At 42.5% G+C, this 25,213-nt stretch overlaps 1 protein-coding gene across 3 annotated transcripts in view; it reads left to right on the top strand.

Annotated features, from left to right (window-relative positions):
* The window catches only part of Oatp74d (Organic anion transporting polypeptide 74D), a 96,447-nt gene that overhangs the window by 28,852 nt on the left and 42,382 nt on the right, over positions 1–25,213 (top strand). The window contains exon 1 of one of the 3 annotated variants that reach the window (XM_070656591.1): positions 4,818–5,692. The exons of 1 other annotated variant lie outside the window; for it this stretch is intronic. The gene's annotated coding sequence lies outside the window, so the exon portion shown is untranslated. Of the gene's footprint in view, positions 1–4,817; positions 5,693–5,754; positions 16,338–25,213 lie in introns of those variants that run through there. One more of the 3 variants, XM_070656593.1, reaches the window with a different exon arrangement.

Here is a 25,213-nt window from a genome sequence, read left to right as displayed (position 1 = left end):
TCTAATCCATCGAGTGCCGTTGCTCGGTCAATAGATGATCCCGTCGACGGTGTTCGTGTAACGGTATCCGCGACAGTTCGGCATCTCGCACGTCACAAGTGCGTCGCGACGCCCGGTACTCCGTACTCGCGCACGGAGTACCTGAGTATTCAATTGCTCGGCCGTACGTGACAACGTGCGTAACATTCACGCATTGATGTAGCCGACGTTACATGCGTCCTGTGGTTCCTATACGTACGTATCTTAACGCGCGCTGCATTTCAATTGTCTCGCGAAGCGATTCGATACGCACGGATTATGTACACGAATTTCTTCCTTCGATGCCGAGCGCCGATCGAACGTCTGGACAGCCGCCGTGCTGGCTTCCCGACGGCGCTCGAGGAATGTACAGCTTACCCCTTCGCAAAACTTTTGTTTAATGCCTTCGTGAATTCGGCAAGGAGAAAGTCGAAGGTGAAATTCCATTAGAACGAAAAAGAAAAATCTGATATTATGATTAAACTGCGGAAAAGTATATTGAGGAACGAATTCCATGAGAAGATACTTGCTTCGTTTTACTTGTGCTTTAAAACGTTTTTTTTATCAAAATAATTTTAAAGAAAAAAAAGAGAAAAAAATTGTAGGAGAATTATAAAATATAAAAATTATTAAATTGTAAATTTTAATAATATAAAATTTTTTTTGCGCGATTTTTAAGTCGTTAATTTAGATAATGGAAAACAAGAAAATGTTTCCCGGCGAAATTTGAATATAAATATAGTACGACTTCACGTTGCGTATCTGAGCCTTTATAATCCGATGCATCCTTGAATTTGGGCGTATCCATTCTCTTAGCGAAGTTTCTGCGAAGTTTAGACCCGACTTCTACTCCACTTAAATGTCCAATCGTCGACGACTTTTTTTTTTTATTATTTTGTTTTAATTTTAGGGACCGCCGGAGATAAAGGGCTGACTAGAACCGTCTACTTTTATTCGTGAAGTTAATTACTGCTCAATCCTCGCGGTGAAGCTTCTATAATTAGTTACAGTCAACATAAATTGCATTTAAAATGTATTACTAAAGAAAATGCAATTCGCAATGAATATTGTGAACATTTAAATTTAATTTCCAATTTAATATCCGCGATTTAACACTAGAAGCACATTTGAACTTTTGCCGAGATGGAAAATTGTGGCGTTGAAAAAATCACGCGCTTTGTGTGACTTTAATGTATTTTTAATATTATAAATCTTCCTTTATTGTGGTGATTCTTTAAACATTTGGATTGAATACACGTTTTAAAATATAAAAGTTAAATTTACCAATTTTTAAAGCGTTTTCACGTGCGTGGCTTAATTTATTCGCAGCAAGCAAATTATTAATGTATCTGTCTTTACCAGCGTGGCGTTAATACGTATTACTTTATTTTTATGGAATATATTTATTTCTCGGTGCATTTAATTTTTAGGGAATATATTTATATATATATTCAATATTAAAATAGAACATTTAATTAAACTTTTGCAATTTATAAGCGAAATTTTATAAGCGATCTTTTTTCCGAGAATAGATTCTCCCTTGGATAGCAGTGACTGTCTTTTGCGGTCAGCCAATATTGCAAGGACTGTATCAGTCATTACGTCGATGAATTAGGAATGAAAACAAAATTGAATTATATGTTGCGCTATTGGAAGCAATTCGATCGTTTGTAGGAAGTCATTTCGCTTTCTTAGAATACTTTCTAAGAAAGGCTCGAGTTATGACTTTCATTTATCTTGCTTACTCCATCTCCATTTAAAGAAAAAAAAAAATCTTTTTTCTTTTCTTTTATTTAAGAAGGAACTAATACGCGGTTAACATTAATTATTATTAGAACAGAATATTAAAAGTATCGATGTACTTAAAAAATTAACTATTGACAAATAAATATTTCAATTTTGGAATTCTTTAATATATCTTGATGTGACGTGAATCTTAAGACGATTACGTGGCTATGCAATTATTTATTTTGCATATAATAAAGTCTGCTACATTCCGCATAAAGCCCTTTTAATCCGAGCAGCTGTGTTCGCCTAACAAAAGAACGACTCGCTAATTTCTTTGCCACACGCAAATCTTTGTCAACTGACAACCGTATGGCGAGCCACGCACCAAAGTCCAAACAGGATACGAAGGATTGAGCCTCGTTAGAAGCTCGTCCCCAATTGCCAAATCGGAGCTGGTGATTTCGGTGTCCCGTGATATTCGTTCTATTTTCGTTGAACGGCTCGATCTTTAGCCGCACGATGCTTAGAAATTCTAAATTTAAATGCCCGAAATCTGGCTGTATTACACTAGAAGTAAGTAAATTAATTTAAGGAAGGAGCGAGATTAAAATTCGAAACTCGAGAGTTAGGAAAAGCGTGGGCGAGTGGAAATAAATTTTAGCTGTTGCATAATAACGCAGCATGCGTGATACTTCGGGTGGGTATGGCAATGAATGCGCTTGGTCTTTGTCAAGGTGACAGTTTCCCCAGATGCCAATCGATTTCCCTCTAAATTTTGAGATCCGAGAAATAACGTCTTGACGACTTGATTGTAGTTTTTTCTATCCGTTGGGGTCCTTTCTTATGGAATTATATTTTCGCGGAGACGGTGGAAGGGTAAGGGTGCTCGGAGAGAACGACAATCAAAAAGACGAGGAAAAGAGGGTGGAACTGGCGGTTGTGTGGCACAGCAGTCCGGCCAGTCGATTATGGTACCGAAACGAGTGCCGGAGCGTCTCACCAACCAGTTTTGGACAGTGTCTTCGCTTGTGGCTATAAAGAGAAGGATGGAGTGCCTTGGCAAAATCGTGAAGGAAGTATGCCGTCCACGCGACGGAGAAAGCGAGAGCTGAGGAGAACGGCCACATTGAGGAAGAGGACTAGAAGAGGAAAGGTGTCCGAGTGGAAGGACGGAGAGTGAAAAGAACGGCGAGGGAGGTCACGGGTATCTACCATGGAAAAACAGAGAAAGCGAGAAGTTAAAGCGAGAGATAGATAAGATAAGCGAAATGTCTGCAGATAAGAAATGTGTAAATAGAGAATGAAGAAGAAAATATCTGGATGAAAAATCGTCGTGCTATGAGTGAGAGGAAGAGAGAGAGGTAATGGAAGCGTGCTGAAGAAAGCAGACGCAGGAAAGAGGAGTTGTGCAGATGTAAGAACTAAAACACGATGTCAAAGAAGACGCGGAACGAAGTATGCAGAAATCGATCTGAGAGGGAAACGTAAGTGATCGAGGTAGGAAACTCACGGTGGTCGAGATAGGGATGGGAAGGGAGGGAACGGACAAAACCAAAGGAACCACCTTGACGCTGCTAGAGAAGAAGGAGACGTCGTACCAAGGAAGACTATATAACATCGAGAAGAGGAGGAACAAGAAGAAAACGAAGGAGAAGAAGAGCCTGGCGGAGGCGGTCGCCGCGAGTTTGAGTTTCGGTTTCGTTCGTTTCGCGCCTGCTCCGCGCGAACGGGAGCCGAGAGTGAACCTGTTCAGCGACGAGGTGGACGAAGAGAGAGACTGAATCGAAGTGAGAACGACGGAGATCGACGGCACGGCTCAACCGCGAGTGCGTCAACGACGAGAACGATAGAGAGAGACGGATTCTCTCATAAGAGCGAAGCGGAATTGGATGGAGGGAGAAGGAGAAAGGGAGAGAGCGAGAAAGAAGAAACGATTCCTACGTGAGGGAGAAAGGGAGGTCGACGGGGGAACGTGATAGTACACGCGAGAGGGAGATAGAGCCAGCGAGGGAGAGCGAGAGAGGCGTAATAAAGAGAGAAAGAGGAGAACAGAGTGGAGGCGCTCTGCTCCCAATAACGACTCTCGCCCTCGATCAGTCGCGCGCGAACCGCGGAGCCGCGAGCATCTCTCTATCTCTCTTGCTCGGTCAAGGGAGATTTCGGCGTTTCTTTGGGCTTGCTTCGGACCAGCCAATTCCATGCCCAGGCTGAATTGGAGGCGCGATTTACGAAGAAGAAAGGGAAAGTGAGGGTGAACCGGTGCGACAAGAAAGTTCAGTCGATCGAAGAAGGCGATACCTTCGATAATCGAGGACTCGGTTCGGCAAACGAGTCGCATAAAGTGGAGCAAGAAATAGAATCCGCGGAATCCTCCTCGTCATCTCGCGCGGACAGAATCGGGGGAAAGACGGCGGAAAGAACAGCGGTGAGATCTGAGAAAATCAGTTTCTGTGGCCCGAAAAATTAATTTTCGTCATTCGGAGGATTTTTACGACAAGTTCTCGGCGGAGAATCGAAGATTCGACGGCGCGGGAAGAAGCTTCGCTCATTCGCGAAGGTGCCGGACGACGCGAGGAAAGTGGCGTGCGATAGGGTGATTATTCGCCGGGGGATCTCGCACGAGAGAATTGTTTGAGCTAAGACTAGCGGGGGTGGAATACCCCGGTGTGATTCTCGAGGAGGAAAAAACGACGAGGAACTTTGGGTGGCCTTTATCGATCGGCTTCGGGAAAAGTGATGAGTTGTCGCCTTTCCTTTTCGGCGTGGGAGATAACGCGCGTGGTTCTCTAGAAATCATGACTTTCACGCCGGTATCAGAGATCAGCACGATCGGTCAAGCAGCTGTGAAGTACGCGTACGCGGTGGCACTTACCTCGTAGGCCAACATCTCCGCGCGGGTCATCGTTTACTTGTTTGCCAGTGCCACTCGATAACTTTTCGCAAAACATTTGGCATTTCGTCGTTAAATATCTGATAACATCGATGCACGTTGTAATCACCGGCCCCGCAATTGTCGATTCGATCGATCACTTGAGACTCGCGGAGCGGTTCGATAACGTCGGGAAGATCGCTCGATTCAGCTCCGCTAGGCACCAGCATCGATCTGCCGGCTGCAAAGAGCGATTCCGCAGAGCCGAGGAGCCCCGATAATCCCACCATGATGCGTCAAGTGCCGTGCACTCCGAGATAAGACGATCTGTGCGAAACGGAGAGGCTGGCATCGGCGTGGCGGCGGCGACGACGACGACGACGGCGACGACGGCGGTGGCGACGGCGGCGGTGGGTGGTGACGGGCGGGCAGAGGCGAGGAGAAGACGGAGGATCGATGGATCTGTAATGCGTGCAAAGTGCGATCGGCGTACACGACGACACGGATACCCAGATACCGCAGATCGAATCGCGGGCGACGGCGGTGGCGGAGGGAAGGTCGACGGGAACCGGACCGGAGAGGCCGAATAGGGACGAATGAGTACTTTTCAAAGTTATCTCTCGGGGGGGAGAACATATCGGGGCGAATTGCCGGCGATATTAACGACGACGGCGACGTAATCTCGTCGGAGCCGCGGAGCGGTGCATTCGAAGATACGTACGGCTGGTGACCGAGTGAGCGAAGAGCGAAAAGGACGGGAGCAATATAGAGCTGGCCTCTCTATACCGCGCTCGAGTGTAAAAGCGTGGAGGACTGACGACGACGAGGAGGAAACCGAGCAGGACGTCGTGTAGTCGCGCGGCGTGTCGTGTATGCGTGTCATCGCCTGTGCGCCGAGGAAGCAGCATCACGCCGACGGAGGACGCGGAGCTATTGCTATTTTCGAGCCCGCCAAATATCTCGCCGCCACTGCGCGCTGGCTGCTCGAGGCTGCGTGTTCCCTCGTGCCTCTTCCTCCGAGACGATTTCGCTCCGATGACGCACAGCATCGGCCAAAACCAGCGCGACGTTTGACAGGTAAGAACTGCAATTTTTATCCTCCCTTCTTTCGTTTTTTTTTTTTTTTTTCCTTTTTTTTTCCTTTTTTTCCCCCCGGTCTCTTTTTCTCTCTCTTGGCTCCTGCCAACCCTGGCGGCGTAGTGACCGTGAGCGCAGTGGCTCGTGTGATTCGAGTACAGGGGTTGCGATGCGTTTGGGGATGCGCCTTTCGAGGGGCGACCGAGAGACTTGACCGTGAGAAATTAAACGCATTGTGCGCTTGACTTACGTCCGGGCAGATATCGCTCGTGCGTAATTCTTCACGTTCGTACCGCGAGCACGGGCCTGGCCCGGGTTCCGCGACGCAATCTGATCCGAGGAAGATTTCGATTCGAATCCACTGATAATTTTAATTGAAAATAACTTGGCGGGCGGTTCGTCTTGGAAAAAACGTCTCGGCCGCCGCTGCATCGCTCCGATTGCTTGCGTGCCGAGAATTCGCCCACAAGTGTATCGGGATTATTTTTACACGTGTCTCGCACGCTGCGTCACTGATATTTTCCGATGCTACGTTTTCCACCGCCCCGTGTTAAACGTTACTTGCAGGGAGGAATAAGGTTTAGGGAACGATTAGAATGTATAATAATTAAACAATTGATAGGTTTCGCGATACCGTAAGAGAAGTACTTCGAACGAAATAACGACGCGGCTGAAAGCATTTCTCATCGATCATCGATATCTGTGTTCACGGCCACGTTATTTCGTGACAATGACGCATTGAAGCATAACATTTTCACTAATTTTGGCCACCACAATAACCTCGGTGGGTCAACGCCACGCGGCGTGAATAATTCAACGCAAAACGCGTGTGCGCTCCCCGAGTCTTGTAATACTTCGAAAATTATCGGCTGGGAAGAACTTCGAGGAATCACGCTAAAACACAAAAGCAGCGAAATAAATTGCGGGAGTAATAATTGCGCGATAATATTTAAATCAAGTATGATATCTTATTAAAAAATCGAACGGCGAGAATTCGCCATAAATATTGAAACACGGATACGAATATTATTAACTCTTTGCATTTGTCAGCTAATTAGGCTTATCGCGCCTGATAAGAAGCGCTTCGTAATTTTTGATATCGCACAAGGCGAGATATCTCTCGATTGAATTGGGAGATATGTGCATTCCTGTTGCACCGTTCGACGGAGTAGCGTTTCGCGGCGGATTTCATCCCGCCGGCTCGTCGAACCGCGGCTCGCAGAAAAATTCGTATCTTTTCTCTCTCTCTCTCTCTCTCTCTCTCTCTTTTTTTTTCCTTTTTTTTTATCTCTCGCACAGCGAATGGACCGGACGTCGCTTGCCGATCACGTCTGCCGCCCGGGCTGAATTATACGCGAAGGGATAAAATTCGAGACTGCGCGACGCGACGCGATGCGATCGCTTGGGGGACCTTCGAAAATCCTCGGGAACGTGAGCTGCCGCACTGACGAGCGCCGATTAGCGAATAGAGTTATGTGTGTCCGTGTACCTCGCGCCTGATCGATTGGACAAATACGAGAAGCGAGGAGAAAGCCCCTCTTCTCTCTTTTACGCGGGATATCTTGCTGTTTGCGAAGATCTCGATGAGGGAGGCCGTTTTGACGAATTTATGATCGGAGCGGAGGAGCGAAGGCTTCAATACGCCGCAAGTTTACGCCTATCTATATTTTTAAAGAAGTTTCCTGTAATGCCGCATATACATATACCTTTTTTTTTTTTTTTTATCTTATCGCGCGTAAAGCTTTTACTACTTGATAAAACTGTATTATTTGGTGAAAAAGTATTTACTTGGTACTTGGTAAAATAAATAGGTACTTTGCGTCAAACACTTGTATTGATGGCCGTCTATATTGATTCAATAAATCTCCGTGGCATAATGGCGTTGATGAAATCTATTTAATATTAAAATCATGCTTGCATTTTAAGTGAATCGACGTTTGAGTTAATACGACAGCTATATGGGTACCGTTAGGCGATCGTAGTTTTTTCGTGTAAATACGAAACCAAAATAGCTTGATGAATATTCATCTCGATAGGGGACGAGTTGTGAATAAGTTTTGAAAACTGTAGGCTGGCTAGATCGGCACGTACATGCATCGGTATACGTAGCATTTAAATGATTATCTTAAGTTTTCTGGATGTTTCACATTTTTTTTTTTTTTTCTTAATTTTTTTTACGACTAATTTCGTGAGTAATTTCTCTCGGGCTTGACGAATTATGCTAATTTAAGTACTTGCGTTATGTGCTGATTTTGATTATTAATTCTTATTTTATATTTGCGAAATTTCTTTCGATTTCTACGTTTATTTACATAATATGGCACCTAATCTCGAAGACAAATTCGGTACATGCCCCTATTGTGCTTTAAAATATCGTTCGAGTGTTAACCTTGGCCTCCCACATCATTTTTATCATACCTTGCGGCCCGCTAAACGCTGTACTCTACGTACGTGCTCTTAAGGCTTATCTTACTTGTAATATCATGCTTGAGCAGCGCGTTAGAGCCTAGGCGTTAGCTGAGTAAATATTAGTTGTAGAAACGAACATATATTAACTGCATTATGAGCAGATCAATACGTCCACGAAAACGCTAATTAACGTTTCTGTATTTCGCGAATAAATACGGATTTGAAACTAACGTTCCAACAATTAATTAATCCTGGCGCGTTCAACAAATAGTTAAAAAAAATAGAGAAGAAAAAAAAACAATTACGAATGGTTATTTCGATAACGCTGCGAAGTCTATAAAAAGTAACGTAAATTTTATAAATACACGTTAATAACGATTTAATAATCGCTTATCCCATCGGGAGATCGTCCGTGTTTAAAGTCAACTTATGTCTGACGTCTTTGAATAACTTTCGAATTTCGAGACCGCTCGTTACCCGATTACTAAATTATCGAGTGGATTTTCGTACGAGGTATTATTTATGTATTTTCTCTCCGCCGCTGCTAGGAGACTTTAACCTTAACACGAAGGTTATCTATCGCGCTCCGATTCCGCCCGAGAAACGTCAAAGAGCCGAGCCGATACTTTAACGTTCCCGCCGACGGTGGGGATTAAACATATCTAGCGAATATTTAAAGACGGCGTTATTACGACAATGGTCGATACGATCTAACTCCTGTTTGTTCCGGAATTCCATTTTTGTGGCTAAGAAATTACTTATTAAAATAGTTAAATAAAAACGACGATAGAAATTGCGGTAATAAATTTTACTTTATCAATAATTATGCAAATTAAATTTATGACGCATTTAAACATAAATGCGGATGAAAAACTGATATTAAATGTCGTTTTTATTTAATAAAGACTCCCCTCTCTTTTTTTTTCTTATTTTTTTTTTTTTTTTTTTTTTTTTGCAAATATTAACGAGTCTTGTGGCTGTAACGCGCACGAATTTGAGCCTGTCGTGGAAAAAGCTGCGGTGAGGAAGAGCAGGTCCGTTTTGCGCGTACGATAATAAGACAAAATCGAAAGAGAGGAGCAAGTAAAGCTGATAATGAGGCCCCATAAAATCGGGCCGCTTCTTTCGTGGCCCCTTCTTCTGCCCTGTCAGGAGATACCGTCGTACTTGTTAGGTAGCTTTCACACGAGAACCTGGCGGTCGTATTATCGGTCCTGATGAATCACTCATTTCCGCTTCGTAATAATAATGGCAGGCATGCGCGCATTTGGTAATCAAGCGGAGCGCGATTAAATCTGCATATTATAGAGTTAAATAAGAGTCTAAATTAATTGCTTTCTTAGAAAATAAAAAAAGCATTTATAACTTTATGTAAAATCGTGTTGTTAAAAAAGAGAAAATAAATTAATCGAGAATCGTATGAAAATTTATTCGATAAAAAATCTCGTTGACGAGAAGTCCGATATAACTAGACTGAACTTATCGATTTGCAAATGCATTTTATTAATCTTTGATACCATCGAACGTTACGAACTGCCTTGGATTTTGTTGAAATTTGTTTTTCTCTTTTGAGCAATATATATATACGTCTATGTGTCGAAAAAAAAAGAAAAAAAAAAAAATTACACGGCCAGTTATGTAGCCAGCTTTATTGCGGCGATAGCTTAAGGCACAGTCTCGAAGTAAATCGCGTCATTAACTAAATAACTGCGCCAAACTGCGCACGTTTGCTCTTATTATTACTTCCCGGCATAGATTTGTTAAACCCCAACGCAAACGGCGACTTTACGAAAAGCTCACGATGAAAAAGATTGTCGATCTCCCGCTTACGGTATATTGTTACCTCGCCATAATTTTGATACATAACTGCCGGAGTGCCAGATGATACGCGAGACCTCCTTGGAGGTATCTTAATTTCGCGATAATTATCCCTCTTAATCTCTGCGGATTTTTTTTCTTTTTTATTTTTTATTTTCTTCCGAGGCCGAATTTATCGTGCTGCAATTACGCCTTTTATTTTTATTCCTCGCTCTAACGTACTTTACGTCCACTTGATTAAAACATAATAATATTTTATTTCCAACAACAATATAATTTTCCAAGTATTAATAATTTAATATCGCGAAGCACGGGCGATATTTCGGTTCAATTTCTCCGCGGATGGTTCTCTTTAAGTATCATTAATATAACGACTCACATTTGCGGCTATAAATGAGTTAACTGTACAAGAACAACGTGGCTATCGGACAAATAATGAAAGGATCGGCCGAAACGGTTACGCAAGAAGAGGCGATAATACAGGCGGGATTTGCGGGGCAAGGTTTAATATCCTTCGTACGGTCCGGCACACACAGGGAAGACACGCGATCACGACTCGCAGTCGCAGAGGAGAGTCCGAGCGACACGCCTCGCGCCCATCGCGCAATCCATCGATCGTGATGGAATAACGAGCTGCCAAAGTCGCGGCCGAAGTCCGCTCGCCCGGCCATTCTTCGCGCCGGAACAGCTGATGGGCGGCGGTTCTTTGATGCCCCGCTTATCGATCGATGGACCTCGGAGCCGTGCAACCTGTCCCCCGTTATCAAAGTCACGATCGAACGAAATAATTCGGACGAGTCACGTAATTTCTCCCTCCCTCTCATTCTCTTCCTTCTCGGTCCCGCGCTATTAAATGGCAGTTCCGTTACCCGCAATTTGCGCTTTCGAACGTACAATATCATCGATCGTCGGCGAAATAATTGCGTACGTCAGCGGCGTTTTGTTTTAATTCTCGAAGACAAGTGGATCCGGGGGCGTTTAAGACGGGATCCGAAAACGACATTTCCTTTTTCGGAGAATTTAAAAGGAAAAAAATAAAAAATAATAATAATAATAAAGTTTCCTCGCGTGAGATATTCGTCTTTTCCGGGGTTTATTAAAAAAGAAAGTAGATATTAGTCTTTTCAGCGGCTCTTGATTATATTCTTCCAGCACGGTGGAATTTTCCTAGTGCTAAAATTTCCATTCGGATTTCTATTATTTCACACCGCCAGGAAAATATCTTGCTCAATCGCGGAGGATTTAATTTAGATTGATCTACTTTCCGTCTTTGCCTATCGCGCAAATACACTTTTCTTATCTCGTGATACTCGATAATTCGATATTTTCTAAACAGATCGAGCTGTCAATTATGAGATTATTTTTAATTGTACTTTCATTTAATCTGAGCTCTTTTCAACTGAACGATATTAATATTAATAAACCGAATAATACTAATAATTTTTTTTTTTTTTTTTCGCGTAACGAACGTCGCTCTGTTTTGGCTTTGGATACTGCACGAAAAGTTTTTTTAATAATATAAAAAATGAAGAACTATGTTCTCTAGATTTTCTATACAGTCCGCATGCGCGTACTTAATTATATTTACTACAAAAATTCTTCTCAATACGTCTATGATATAATGTCCAAATAGCACGTGCTGAAAGTGGATTAAAGCTTGTTATCTCGATTTCTATTTCCGTATATACTTGTTACATCGATACGTCGGGGCGCGTCACGTGGTCCATGATGAACATTGATGACTTGAGAACGAACTTTGACCCGAGATTGTCATCGTTAAGCGATGATTCCGTGATTCATTTGCGTGTGATACGCCAAGCGGCTTCTGCGAACGCTTTTACAAGGGGGAGAGTCTATGTCCACGGGAAGAAGAGCGGGTTGCAATCTCATGTTTGAAATTAGGTGAGCACGCGTCGTGGAAAGACAATGCGAAGAATTGTCGCGAATTATTAAATGCCCGACGTACGATGAGTAATCGATTCGGCGATCACGCCGAACTTTTCCTCAATTATGTAATTACATCTAGATTTACAGGGAATTAATTTACTCGAAAACTGCGTGCGGTCTGCGTGGCGTAATGCGCGTAATGCCATCGCGTAAGTGAATTGAAATAATTTATGCGTATATGACGCAAAGTACACAATTATCAACTCAGGTATGATGTATTTATCGCGAGGCGGTTGAAAAAGCGGAATTAAAACAAAACTGAAGTAATCGGCGCGTGGTTTTACGAATAGCAGATGCAGGTGGATTCCGGTTAATCATGTATCACCAGATATGCCAGTGTAACGCTATCCATTTTGCATAGTTGTTTTTATCAGGCACATTATCGATCACGGGGCTTTATCACATTTGCCACTTTTCATTTGCGGCAGCGAGCAAAAGTTTCGAATCGCCGAGACTTCTATTTTTATTTTGACAGGCGTAATTACCGTGTTTTAAGTTAATTTAATGAACGGTTATATTTTACGATGACGCGATAAATACTTGAATTTTAAACATCCTAATTGTTATTTTACTCACACCCAAGATATCGCCCGTATAAATTTTTGAAAGTTTTTAGAAACCGAGAGAGATCTTTGAATATTAATTTTTACTTAACAGATAACGTGAAAAAAAAAGTTTTTTATTAATTGCTCGATTAAAATATATATTGCAAAATTATAATCGAGCGACTGGCGGTTGCTGAACGATTGATTTTTAAACAATTTTTATGTACGATTTTTAATAATGCAGCGATGAAATATATTAAATGTTACGTTCGAGTAGTCGTGATATAAGTACGTAATGGCGTAGTTAGAGAAAAATTCTTGTGCGTGATCCCGAAGGGTCGCGAGGACGTGGACGTACGGCAACGTGACTGCTGTGCATTCTGCTATCTTCCGCGATCGTAATCACGGATGCACGCGGGGTTGAACGTGGTTATTTATAACGCCTTTGAGACAGAACGTGGCGGAGTATGCGGCGATGATATTGCACTTTGGCGAGAGAAAGAGGGAGAGAGAAAATACCAAGTGGCCTCTCCATAATGAATAAATATCGCAATTAATATGAACTAATCTTATTCGCGACAATGTATTTATGTATTTAGTTCAATTCAAAATCTTAGAATTGCTATTTTATAGACTGTTACATATTATTCGAAAATTTGTTTTTTATTAGCACTTACGTGTTCTTGAACTTGAGCCACGTGGCTAGAAAAATGATCACGATTAAGATAGATAGCGTTATAATTAAACTTGTCGAATGCATATCTTACGAATGTCTATTTTTATCACGTCTTAATCCGAGTGTCGTAAACATGGCAATATGAAATAATGTCAACGTCGTATTTTCTTTTTTAAAATAATGTAATTACATAGAGAAATATTTTTTTCAGATATTATTAAAAGCTATTTTTAACACAGGTTGTTTTTCGCTATCCGGTTTGATCACATATTTATTAGTTTATAATTATCTAATTAGTCATTCACATTCATCTAAAATCTAGTTTGTTCATCGATTCATTTTTTTTTATCGCCACTTAAGTATGCATTCGATAATGTGTATTAATCAGACAGATATGAATTATATTGACTTAGGTTATAGATTTCTCCATTATTTTTACAAACGTGTGTTTGGAACGAAAACTTTTATTTGCTGATATTAATATAATTACTAATTTGTTTTTAATTATTTTTAAATTCTTTAATTAATCTCTTACGAAACAACAGGATTTATAATATTTATGATTTCTATAAATGTACATATAATATTGTTATAACTAAAAAATAGTTTAGATTAGTGTAATGGAAACAGCTCGCATACAAAGAATAAAAACTTCGGTCAGAAAATCGCATACGAACATTCGCATTGCGTTCATTGCTGGGCAGACGTGGGCTGGTGCCACAGATCGCGATAAAAACGAGTTTCAAAAGACTACATCTTGAGTGCATACTCAACGGAGAAGTGCGTTTACACCACCCTTTGTATTCGTTAACTGACGAGTAACCCTTGCCGCATGACAAAAGTCGCGCCTGTAAAGGGCAACATTTTACTTAAAGCGGATGGCGACTCGCTATTAATATTACGGTTAATTGAAAAATCGGGGAAGAAATAATAGAACGCGCCTTGAGAAAATGTGGGTGTTAATAAATAATTATTATGAAAATAATAAACGTTGAGAAATGAGGATTATGAATTGTAGAAAAACTTTCCATTAAGCACACAATTCGTTATTAGTTTATTTCAGAAATGATAAAATGATAAATTTTTTTTATTTCTATGTAACGTGATCAATGCAGTATTTGTTGCGATTGGATTATTATTGATAATATTGATATCTGAAAAATCCAGATTAGAAAACTACGATTTAAAAAAAGGAAGAAAAAAAAATATAATTATTCGGTCAAAAATAGAAAGACGTACATAATTTATTTAAGAATTCTAAAAAAATGAAATATTAGAAGGTGGTCTCAGAAATTCGAAGGACCGGAAAATTTAGGGTTTCTTAGAAAAAAAATTTGGGTATCTTACCAACGTTCTATTTAGGGGAAAAAAGGAAAAAAAAGAAAAAAAAAAGATGAAATAGGTCCATTGGAAATAAAATATTCTCTTTCCAAAAGTAGATATAACTGTTAAAACTGAACCACTCTGTTTTTTTTAGGCGCAGATGAAAATATAATAGATGTAAAACACATGTGACGCGTATGGAAAGTAATATCAGCTTTCAGTAAAAGTGAACGTTTATTATGCCTCTTCGTAAGATTAGGACGGCAGTAATGGGCGTGAGAAATGTGTCCCTTTGTAATATTCTTGGTAACACAAATTAAAGAAACAAAATCGCTGTGTTTCTTTGAATGCTTCGAGCCTGAGGCTGCGTTCGTTAACACCGCCAAGTTTTCTCGGCAAACGTTGTAAAACTTGGTTCGTTATCTTCCCCATAAACGTGCTGTTACGGCGCGGCGCTTAAACAATTAATCCACGGCCGACGGTTCGTTAACTTCGCGACGCCAAAGTTTGCGCGCACGGTGGATAGCAGTTTTCGTTATCACCTCCGGTTTACACACGGCGCCACGAATTTCGGGATCTCGAGGAGCGGCGAGGAAACATGAGAATATCCCTGGGTAACGCAGGGGAAGGAAGATGCGCGGTCGACATTCTTACGGTGAAAAAGATTGCATCTAGTCTGACTGGTTTCAGCTCTAAGAAAAATATGAGAGGAAAAAAAAGACAAAATTTTTTTTATTCTTTATTGCGCGCCGAAAAAGCGTCGTGACTTCATGACGGTCGATTCGATATTTCCCCTTTGTTACTCCGAGGAATATGCATCTTCATCGAAACACCATGCGTAGTGTAACGTTCAATAAGCGCTTCCTCGAGTACTCCGTGATCTTCCCTCGTAGATAAAAATCACCTACTTTTTTTTTTTCCTTTAAAGATAATACTTTCCGACGCGGGAATGTGTGTGATAAGTAGAATCGAACGTAAATCGGGTGAATTTTTTTTTTTTTTTTTTCCGTCATTGCAACACAGCGCGTTGCAATAGAAATAATATTTACGGCGGCGTTTTACGAAATCAACTTCACCTTCGGGAGTCAACGCGCGTAATTTATTTTCTGCCGCGCTTCCCTCGGCGTCGTGCCGTTGCATCGCCGCGCGGCTCGCGAATGCAATCTAGCCGAATGACGTTGCAGTATACACGACGTCGCCGTGCCACATGGCGCGGCGTGTGATACTTATGAATGAGAATTAAAGGCCCTCACGCGTGTGAAACGACACGTCGGGTCAACGAGGCGAATGCCGCGGCGGACCGGAATAACAAATACCTGTCGCTGATAGTATTCTTATCGCCGCTTCTCTAACTCTTTTGTCGCTGTACCCGGGCATTGATATCACGGCGTGAGATTTCGCGCGATTTGTCCCAGGTACGCCCGGAACGAGCCGCGATTGCATCGCAAATTGATTACGCGAGAAAATTCGATCGTCCCGCGATATTCGAAGCCGTACTTTTCTCATTTTTATTTTCGTGAAAAATAATTTTCGCCCAAAATTTGAAATACTTTATCAGCTGTGTTTATAAAAGCAATAAAGGTTAGATACGACAGTTAGGACAAGCCTTAAAGAAATGTTAGCTCAAACGATACAGATAAGTAACAAAACATTGGATGACTAAACGTCTGGCATTTGAGAAACCGACTATCCGTCTTGTTCTACCACTTTTCTTTTAGCGAAAATATCGACTAATATAAAATCGACAACATCTAGCACCTCACTCCAGTCGCGCAGTTCGAATACTTCGGGAGACTTAAGTAGGTTAGTGAGAAAGCCTGACTAAACACTCGATTTCTTATCGGCTTATTTCGCGCAGAGGAGGCGGCTTGCGAAAATCATCATGTCAATATTACGGTGCAATTGGAGGAATTAAAGTTACCGTCGGGTAAGATAACAGAATTTTTATTATACTTGATTTAGAATTCCGTTGAAGTGCACAAAGGAACTCTTTTCAAGAGCTCATTTGAATTAGTTCGCGATAAACATGAACAGAACGTGAGATATTAAAAGTAAATCGCTTTAGGTTAATTTTACGTACGTACATATTAATGCATATCGTTGAGTAGTCGTATGCAACTGGTGTCATTATCGTGGTCCGCGAACGACTGTCGTCGTGCAGCTACATCGCCATTTCGAGATTAACGCGACTGAATAAATGTATTAGGATACGAACATATGTTCGCGATTAGTGTCGTACATCTATTTGTTTGGCATCGTTATCGAAATATAACGACACACGAGCCGAATAACGTATTTTACGAACGAGTAACGTATTTTAAATTGAAATTAACAATTGTTAACTAATTAAAAGTTTGATATTTTTTTAGAGATAATAGAAAATTCATGGATTTTTTTTTAAATTGCGTTCAAATTTCGTTCAATTCGTTATTAATAAGTCGTTACATCGGATGTCACCCGGTATGCAGAGGATAGAGTGAGTGATACACTTTTCCACTTTCTCCGCGACCGAGATTGCACGAGCCTTGGGCATAACACATAATGAGGCAAAACTCGCCTTCATCCAAAGGTGTGTATACACTCGGCGAACGAACGGCGAACGCGAGCAAATCAATCACTACAAAAATAACACATCAACAACACACGTCATCTACGAACGTTAAATCGCTGTGTTCGTTCGCCGAGTTGCATACACATACCTTTACTCGTACTCTCAGAATGTTTGAAAACTATCGATGAGAAAAATGTAATTTTTTTTTCTGTTGTTTGTTTTTTACTTTTTTTTTTTTTGTTTTTTTTTTCTTTTTTACCTTTTATGATTAATGTCAATCTGAATGATCGAAGGCAGGACTGGAATACAAATGATTCCATTATCATCCGCCATTGTTAAAATCGACGCATTAAGCGGCACGTATATGCCGCAGAATGCACATTATCTCTCCTGCATACATAAAGCCTGAAACCTCTTCGTAGTAAACCTTTGTGTTCTCGCGCAAAAAGTCTTTATGATATGATTAACAACGTCACTATTAACATAGCGCGATGTAAAAATTTATGACATAACTACGAATATAAAAAAAAACATACGCGCACGTAACGTGGGGGCGCGGACTGATACGCGTCGTAAATTAACAATTTTATCATTCGCTGCCGGGATTATTACCGAACATTTTATTTTTTAATGCAAATTTAAGCGTGTCTGTTTGTTTTAAATATTTTTCCTATTCGTTGTCGATATCATTTATACCCGTGGTCCGCATGAGAGCCGCTGCGCGCTCCCATTTCTCCTTTCAGCGTTCGATCCGCGGTTGTATAACATCAATGAAAGTACCTACTCTGACGGCCAACGTCACGTTTACATCCAGGACCGTTCGTCGCCCTTTGACAGTAAACGTCCGTCGTTCCCGCGGCCCAGTCGTTTCCCTACCGCGGTCCTTCGACCCGTCCGTATCTAAACGAAGACGTAACACATGCCCGGTGGCATGCGGTACTCTAATAATGCTATCGCGGTTCTCCCCAAACCGAGGTAGATCACGTTGCCCGGTCAACAAGAGTCAGAGATCAAGTCGTTCCGAGATCTCGGATGATTCGCGCTTGCGGTACGCGACGAGCTCTTAGACGCCGAAATACTTCGCTTCGCCGAAATAAATTCGCAATTTATATCTCGCAGACGTTGCTCGAGGCAGGGGTCACGGGTATAAATCATTTCTTCGCGCTTTCGGCGTCGTGCGCGTGCACTCTCGAGTGGCGTTATCGCGGCTGATCATCCTACGGCGGCGAAGATAGGCAAGTGCAACGCGCGATATATGGAATATCGATATCACGGCCGTCAGGTGATTTGATTTGGGTCAATACTTTGACGCTAATACCGCGGATCGCGCTTAAAAGTGCAGCTGTTGCGTATTTTCCAATCAGGCGTCACCACATGCCGGTCCGATAAGATAGCGCTTTTCCTCGTGATAAATTTATTGAACCTAGAACGCATTGCCGAACACGCTCTCTCTTTCTCTCTCTTTTTTTTTTTTTTTCCTTAACGACCGCCTCCTCGTCTTTTGCAGCGCAAAAGCATTTTATTTTCGAGAGCGCTTATATCGGGAGCAAGACCGAATCGATATTTCGACGGAGAGGACCGAGATAAAAAAGAAGCCGAACTTACGCGGGGTAGGGGAGCGACTATATATTTTTGCGCGACCGTGCGAAACATAGTAAATTGTGGGACAAATAAAAATAGGAGCGTTCAATTTTTTTTTTTTTACATTCTACAGAAATCTAGTCGTAAATATAGAATGTCTGGGATTGTCTCGTGCCTCGCGCGAAAGGTCGGACCTCGCGAAAATCGCGCCTCTCGTACGGAATGATTAATGACGATTACCTACGCTTTCGGCTCGTCTGTTAATCGAATCGGCAATTAACGCCGGTTCCAGAGGGAGAGCTTTTTATTTTAGCGCGCTGGACGGAGGAGGCCGTCTTTCATCAAAGGCGCAATTCGAGGCGAGCCGGCACGGCACGTCACTTCTTGTTTTCTACGTCGACGACTTTATCCGTCGACCTCGCGGAGGGACGATTACTTAAGGTCAAGCGCATATTTGCGCACGCACGCGGGAAACCTCGTCACTAATTATCTGCGCCTCGAAGATACGACAAGTCACGATAGGGTTAAGGTTAACTCAAAAAAATGTGTGTATATATATATATAAATTTAGCCGAGCGTGTAAATGAGGAGTGCATAATTATATTTTCGTGAATCCGCGGCGCAAAATACGGTGGATTAATTCTCAAACCAAACCGTGCTCTTCTCCAACGGCAGCTTTAGGGCGCGCATCGCTGAATTTTATTATCATTTTCAGTCCGTTATATTTCTATTAAATTTGTTTACTGGCTCGTAAATGCGCGCGCGGTAAGATCTCTTAAGCGACGCGATCACCGCGATAGACTTTAATCCTCGACATAACGAATTTTCCCCGGCCGGCGAGGCGGCTCGTTGTTGCGCACTCGTTGCACTCCTCCGTTGCAGGGCGAATGCAGTAAAAGGCAATGCGCGTCGCGCATATCGGTGTACGCTCGTTGTGATTAAGGCCATGGTCATAAGAGCTGCCTGCTGGCGTGCTTATGGATGCGAACAAGTTAAATACTTGGCTCTGATCTAGGCGCTCTTATCATCACGCGCGCGCGCTCATTCGGTTACAAAGTTCCTGTTTGCAACGCGAAACCGCTGTTTGTCAACTGCGTTAAATAATATTTGATTTACTGGACGCTCGCGGCCTCTCTGCCGGTTCTTAATTTACGATTACTTTTTTGATTGATCTTTGAACCACTGGTAACTTTGTTAATAATAAACTGGAGATATGAAACATACGCGATTAATGAAACGAAAATGTGAGATAGTCGAAAAATATTCGACTTAAAAATTTCTTTTTCTTTTTTTTTTTTTTTTATAAATTGTGAAGAGTAATATTTATCTTTTTTTTTAAAGATTCCAATTAAAAACTACAAAAAAAAAGAATAAGATAACCATGCGACTTTTTCTCTCTCTTTCTCTCGTCTCTACACAATTTAATACGTTGTAAAAAATTTTATTTGCCGAATATTAATTGCAATGCTTTAATTAGCGGATTAAAATTGGTTGAATAAGGAAATTCGCGATTGTTTTCTGGCGGAACGTCGTCGGCAGCTCACCGAGGCACGTATCATTGTGTCTACCGAATCGATGGTTCCTCGAAATTTCGAAGCACGCGACGAGATTCACCGATGCGGGCGACGCAGTAGAGAGGCGCGTGCGTTTTCGTATGCGGGATGCGTTTTCTGTCGGGCGGGCGAGTTGCCATACGAACATATCTACGACGTCGTTTCAGTTCGTGAAACAGTGAAGTGGCGAGAAGGGAGGCGTAGCGCCTAAAAGCGTGCACTTGTGTGCACTTGTGAAGCATGCTCTCACTAGCGCAAACGGGAAGAGAGCGAGCGACTAGGAAAGGAAAAAAACACTCTTTGAACGCAATGCTTTTTAAATGAAGTGTACGTCTTTTCGGTTACTCGCAATCTATTTTATTTTTTCGAATGTTAATTAAAAAAAAAAAAAAAAATTGAAAATATTAAATAACATTTTGCAGCATAATTAAAATAATATCTTTATAATATTTTAATAATATTTTTATAACAATAAGTAGTTGCAGTGTAATAACATTTGTATAATCTTAATTCGTTGAAGTACGTAATTGCGAGAGCTGTTTATTTTATTTTGTTGCGCAATTATCAGGGTTCAGAATGCGCTGCAGTCGTCATTATTGAGGAATCCGTTTTATCGCAGTCCGCGGCTCGCTAAAAATATTGGATTTAAGCATTGACATAATATATGCCGTGTATTGATTTTTTTCGTCGCTGAGGCAAGTTTTGCGTGACAATGTTGCCCCGTTTTATTACCTCGCGGTAATTGAACGGGGTCGTTGACGCAGACATTGTGTGCTGTGCCCTTTTCGCGATGAGCGAAAATAAAGATCATAAAATTCCAATGCATCGCGGGTCATATCGTCGAACTCGGTCAGTTTTTCAAACCGTTATGGTAAAAATATCGCGTGTACTCGTAAACGACGGTTTCGATTAATCATTAAAGTTTACGAAGAACACAATTATAGCTCTCTATCGTTTTATTACTGCGCGCTATCGATCGTCGTTTTATCACGTCGGGATTTGCACCGGGCTGCAATAGAGACAAAACGATTGACGTTAATGATAACTAATATTTTTCGATTTTATAATTTTGTCGACGAGCAACGTTCGCAATTATTTCATATTATAATCACGCATAATTATACAATATCATTAAAAACGTCTCGGTATCAATACAACATTCGGAATTCGTACAAAAAAAAAAGAAAAAAGAAAAAAAAATCTATTAACACCCTTTTAATATTTGAAAATACATCGATCGCATACTCGAGGCGAGGCTTTATGTGACAAAATATTATTGTTGCGCCAGGGGGAAGTAATTTCTTACGTAAGAGTGCGTCGAGACGCGTGTCGCAGAGCGGGACTGCCGAGAATCAGCTGTCGAATGCTCTCACCTCGAAACGCAGCGTGCGAAACGTTCACGTGTGCGCACGTTCTTGGCACGCGTGCCTCATCTTTTACGTTTCTCCTCTTTCCTCCCTCGGTCCTCCCATTTCTCTTCGTTTCGTTCTCCGTCTTACACGCGCGCGAGCGCGCGCGTAACACCCGATTCAATACAACGAGCAAGTAATTCTATCTCCCTTTCCAGTTTCGATCAATTTTATCTCCGTCGGAAGTCTTACTCTTTGACGTCGCATCCTCTTTCGCTTAATCTCGCGTTTCTCTGTATCTTCTTCTCTCTCTCGCCTCCTCCCCTTCGCTATGTTAGCGCCGTCTGTCTCTCTTCTTGACTGCGTCGCTCTTTGTGCGCGATGCGTGAGTCCATACGCGCGTCAGCGAGCAACCGAGGGGCCAAATAACTCCGAGAGGTAAACGACTTCTACGCGAAGCGTTGATGAACCACCAAGCTGCACGCGTGTGTCTCTATGCGGGAGACGAATCTTGCGTTAATTCCGTTCGGGATTCTCGGCCGATTAAACCCTACTAGAACCGGACGTCGGGCGAATTTCCGGCTCTTGATAAGGGAACCTTCGAGGGTGCGTTACGAAATCATTTTCTCGTATGAAAATTTATGAGATATTAATTTAGCGGAGCGTTTCTGTGGGATGGTATATTAATTATCAGACACGCACGTCGACGTTTGTAACTTATCGACATATACCTTCCCCCTTTCCCACCCCTGCGGGGAGACACGTCGCGGTACAATACGTGCGAATTGATGTTCTGAGTGGAGGCTGGCGATCTCGCGGGCGAAAATAAACACGCGAGCGCGCGGCGGCGGTCGCGAGCAACGAACTCGCCGGGGCTCATTGGTAATACCGAGCGGCGGCCGCACGCGTCCCGCAGATTACGACGTGTGTGACGCTCACGTGCAGGTGCACGACGCACGTCAACGTGCGACGATGTAAACGCATTCAGAGGGGGATTCCGTGTGTGGGTGGACGGGAGGTGCGCGCCCGTGCGCCTGTTATTCCCAGGGACCGAAAGTGGGTCACGGAGTCGCCGTACGCGGATGAATAGGGGGATAGAAAACGTGTGCCCGCGTGCTGTACGTGGGCGCGTGTGCGTGCGTGGACGCATCTCGGGTGTTTTGAGACATGTGCATATGTCGAGAGCCTTTCCGCCCGTCGCAGCATCTTTCTTGCCTTCTACGCGGCCGGCTTGAGACGCGTTATTATCCTTCCCCAACCTCCCCGAACCAATTCCTACACTTTTATTGCGAAACCTCCCTCGCGCTCCACGAACAGGACGTTTTTACGTCGACACGCAGGTCTTACGCCGCGCGACACGCGAGCCTCGGATCTTTTGTCCGCGGGAGATGTCCGGCGGGTAAGCTAAATCGATACGCACGTGGAATGAATTCAGTTTTTTTTTATTTTATTTTTTTTTCTCTTTCTCTGCGCTACCGTCGCAAAACTTTCCGCAACGTTTTTCACCGTCTCGCTTTTCTATCAAATCGATATTAATAATCTCGCGTTATCGCCGGACAATTATTTTAGACACCTGTTCAAGGTGGATACGACCGTACGCCTGAAAACTGGCACAGGAAAGCTTCGTTCGTGCTCGTGCATTTTCATTTGTGTATTTTGTACATTGTCATTGGTTTGCGTTCGCAATGTTTCTATATTTGCAATTTATATTTACGAAGAGGGAAAAAAAGAAGAATCGATAAAAGCCATTGCGTTTGAAATGAAATATTCGAATAAAAAGAAAAATCGTATTCTCTGGGGCGTGATACTCGCGAGAGAATTTATTTTAATGTAAAATAATGAGGAAAGTAGAGCGCATGTTATTACATTATTACTAACATTTTTTCACAATTAATTTTAAGTTTTTAACACGGTTAAAAAATAAAAAAGAAAAAAAACATCGCAACATTTTACAGAGCACAGTATTCCGCGCAACGCTATCGCGGTGTTCGCCAAAGTGGCGAACGGGCGCGTATCTGCGCGTGCATCGAACGCACGCATCTCGCGTCCTTACGCATTGTGGCCGCCTGTTCCTTTTTCTCTCCTCCGCTTCCTCTTTCTTCCTCCTCGTTGTTCCCCTCGTCGTTTGTTATTACTGTATTGTACGCATACGTGACACATATCGTTCGTGCAGCTCGCGCACGTTTATTACATAATGAGACGCGCTCGTGTTTAAGGCTGCACGCATAGAAGCCTTCTCGCGCGAGACACGAGTACGAAGCGCCTTCAGCGCGCGGGGCTATTATGCACTTGGTGAGATCCATCTTTTCCTTTCTCTCTCTTTCTCTCTCCGCCCGCTTTCTCGATCTCGCGTGCCTCGATGCCTTCCTCTCTTCTTTTGCTTTCGTTTACCCGAAGACATGCAAGCGTTGCGTGCCGCCGTACATCGTAGGAAGACCGCGATGTAAACAGAAATGCGTGCATTCGCATCCGTCGATGAAGCGCTTCGAGGAACGCGTCGCCGCCGTTGATTCCCGCTGATGACTACGTTGATACCTCGGGATTAAAGTTTCTATGATACTTGGCCGTGGGCGTGCCATCCTATAATTCTTGTTACTTACTGCAACTAGGACGTCGCATTGTTAAATCCGTCCTTTTTCTATTCCTGTCTCTCTTTACGGCTTTTATTATGCAAATATATTGGATTTCAAATTGTGTAATGTAGAAGTTGATAAATATCAAGTGAATATTGTTGGAGGATTACACGTGTCACGAGTATTTTTTTTTTTTTTTTTTTTTTTTAATGGGACGTAGGCAGGACGTGCAGCGAATTATTTCTCTAAGTATGATTCATGTAGCATCTTGTGATAATTATAATTTTTTTTTTTTGTGATCGTATTTGATTTCACTGCGAGCTGTAGCCGTCTTATTTTCTTTGCGCAAAGGTTTCTTGAAAAATCTGTCATTTTAGTCGATCGACGTCGCCGCGAATGTAACGTGTGAATCGGTACCGGAATGAGAGGAGTCTGATGTATGTTTGACGTCATTTGGCAAACATTCCCGTTGCTCGAACAGCCAACTCTTATTTCGTACAATCTTTTCTCTGTTCCTCGCTTATTCCTCTCTCTCCTCCGCAGTTTCCGTCCGCGCCTTTCGAGGAGGTGAATCGCCTTTTTCGGTGCCTTTTCGAGGCCCGGCGGTCCCAGAGAGACTTCTCTAATCGCGAATTCGAGACAGGTCACACGCTTTCACTTCGCTTACTTTTCTTTGAGAATCAACCGGTATCCTGTAGGTATTTTGGACCGGTTTATACAACGCGAGAGTTAAAGGGAATAAACATAAATTAAAAAGAAAAAAAAAAAGAAAAAAAAACTACATTATAAAATCTCTTCCATAACTAATATTTGCGAGGCGCTTTAGCGAAACCATTGCTTGATCTGCTGCATTATTTGGCTGACCTCAAACCTATTCTAAATGAATCTTTACACTTCCAATTATAAATGTGTCACTTCTGAATCGTATAAATGTCTCGCAAGGAACATACGTAATCGCGGCTACCAGCAGCCCGTGAAATATGGAAGCATTATTTCAGCCCGGTGATACTGCACCGCGGTACGGCCCCGAGATAAAAGTGTCAGGGCGGTAAATAGGATCGATAAGTGTGTATCTCGCTTGCGCCCGCGGTTACGTGACGTCGCCGAATGCGAGATAACCGAATTAGACCGGCCGCAAAAATAGCCGGATATTCCCGCGTCGGGGGAGCCTGCGGCTCGCCTTGGTAAAATGTCAA

Source organism: Cardiocondyla obscurior, linkage group LG05, assembly GCF_019399895.1.
Source record: "Cardiocondyla obscurior isolate alpha-2009 linkage group LG05, Cobs3.1, whole genome shotgun sequence".
NCBI classification, from domain to species: Eukaryota; Metazoa; Arthropoda; class Insecta; order Hymenoptera; family Formicidae; genus Cardiocondyla; species Cardiocondyla obscurior.
The sequence above is the reverse complement of the archived record's forward strand: the minus strand, read 5'-3'. Positions and strand labels throughout refer to the sequence as shown.